The 2466-nt window shown below is 41.6% G+C and overlaps 1 pseudogene; it reads left to right on the forward strand.

Moving 5' to 3' along the window:
* The first annotated feature begins 1627 nt into the window (after nucleotides 1-1627).
* On the forward strand, nucleotides 1628-1987 carry LOC122745422 (annotated as a pseudogene).
* Nucleotides 1988-2466: the final 479 nt, after the last annotated feature.

The raw sequence follows: 2466 nt of genomic DNA on the forward strand, positions 1-2466 counted from the left end.
TTGTTAGAAGGAAAAAGGACCAAGAAGGAGGTGAGCAGAGATATAAAGAGGGTGGAGCAGTGGGGACTTTGCCTCAGGTCACTGAATTTAGAGGGCTCTGACCAAAATTGGAGGCCTTTAGGAGTATAGGAACAACAGATCTTAGTACCTCAATCATACATTCATTCAGTGAATCTAAGGAAATGCTAGCGGGGAGGCAAAGGATGTCTTGTCATGTTCTCAGCTTTCCTCCTCACTCCCTTCTTCCCCTCTTAACTGTGAGGGTGGGTTTGAACCAGGTTCAATTTATGGTTCTTGCCCCATAGCACAGAAATTCCTAGTTAGTTTCTGCTGCTAATCACTAACTTGATAAGCTCACATAAAATCAATCTAAATGAGATTTCTTATCACAACTATGGTTTTTGTTTGTTTTGTTTTTGTTTTTGTTTTTTTGCAAGCAATGAGGGTAAAGTGACTTGCCCAAGGTCACCCAGCTAGTAAGTGTCAAGTGCCTGAGTTTGGATTTGACCTCAGGTCCTCCTGAATCCAAGGCCAGTGCTTTATTCACTGTGCCACCTAGCTGCCCCCCATTATCACAACTTTGTGAAGCAAACTTGGAACTAATTCCTTTCTCCAAAGGAAGGTAATTACTGTCAGCAGAGCTAGATATATGATAGATAAGTAACTAGGTACATACATAGTTGACTGGATAGAAGGATGGATGAATGGACTGAAAGATTGATAGATGCCCGATAGATGGAAGAATGTTACCCAGCAATACCACTATTGAGTCTGTTTCCTAAGGTGATCAGGGGAAAAGGAAAAGAACCTATATGTCCTAAAATATTTATAACAGCTCTCTTTGTGGTGTCAAAGAATTGGAAATCGAGCAGATGCCCACCAACCAGGGAATGGCTGAGCAAGTTGTGGTATATGATGGTGATGGGATACTACTGTGCTTTAAGTAGTGATGAGCTGGTTGATTTTAGAAAAAAACAGAAAGACTTACATGAAATAATGAAGAGTGAAATGAACAGAACCAAGAGAACATTGTATATAATAAAAGCAATATTATTCAAAGAATAATTGTGAAAAACCAAATTATTCTGAGTACTATAAATACTCAAATAAGGGACTTATCAGCTCCAGAAAAAGAGCTGATAAATAGAAGTACGCATAGTATGATTTCACACTTACCTCTACTCTTTTACTTAAAAAGTTCCTTTACTGTACACATATAGTTTAATTTTTATGTAACCCCGAAAACTTAAAAGCAAGGATTTTAGCTTTTGAGATTCTCTGGGCCAGAGAACTGACCTAAATTTCACTATGTGAAGCCCTAGTCCTGCAAGAAATGCTCTTTTGTTGCTAGTATTTGGGTTTTCTAAGCTGAAAACCCCTAATTTCCCAGGTGCCCCTTTACTGTGTGCACAGGTTTTTTCTCTCATCCTGCAATAGCTTATTTCAGAGGATCTCTTTCAAGTAGATACATCTACCTGATGATTTCCTCCCTGTAAGAGTGAAAATTGGGGGGGGGGGGGGGAAGCTGCAGCACAAACACTAAGAACAGACATATAGACACATATATGCTTATCCAGAGGTAATTGAAGGGTAAGATCAGAAATTTCAGGTTGACCCTTCCCTTGGCATGGCTGGGCTGGCTGTTACGTGGTTGGGTGTGCGGCGGCTACATTTGAGCATTGCGAGCCAGGCTGGCAGCACGTGGCCCACCTAGCAGAGCTTGGCCGCCAGCCTCTCTGGCTATGGGCCTCTCATGGAGCTGCCGGACTGGTCCTATGCAGATGGTAGATGTGCTCCCCCAATGAAAGGGCAGCTGCAACAGAAAGCACAGAGGGAAAAGTTTGCGAGAAGAGTCATGCTGCTATCCCAGGAAATGGATGCAGGATTGAAGATGTGGAAGCAAAAGCAGCAGGAAAAAAGGCAAGAGGAGGAAAAGAAACTGCAAAATTTGCTCAAGCCCAAAGGGGATTCAATGAAGGGCCCATGAATCAATAAAGCAAAGCCCCTCCTCCATCCCCAAAAAAACAAAACAAAACAAAAAACAAACCAAAAAAAAAAAGAAATTTCAGGTTGAGGAGTGTGAGAAAATGGCTAATTGTCTCCTCTCAATGAGGATATAATAGTCAATCATACTCCTCCTGACCTATTTTTAGGACAAAGGTCTCAGATCTCCTCCTCCCACTCTGGCTAGCAAAATCACATGGTTCAAGGAGCTCTGAGTTGTTCTCAATAAGGTCTGCTCCTGAGTTGTGTCCATATAAGGAAGGATTGAAGAATTGTCCCTGTATCACCTCCCCCCATTGGCTAAGAACTCAAAGAACGATTATGGAAATTAAGTATGGGAATACCCTGTTCTGATTATCTAGTTTTTGCACATAGATTGTAACTCTTGAGTAATCGGACCAATGATAAAAAAAAGGGGAGGGTCCATTTGCATTAGGGACTAAGGTTTAAAATGGGGCCTGC

Source organism: Dromiciops gliroides, chromosome 3, assembly GCF_019393635.1.
Source record: "Dromiciops gliroides isolate mDroGli1 chromosome 3, mDroGli1.pri, whole genome shotgun sequence".
In the NCBI taxonomy this organism is placed as follows: Eukaryota; Metazoa; Chordata; class Mammalia; order Microbiotheria; family Microbiotheriidae; genus Dromiciops; species Dromiciops gliroides.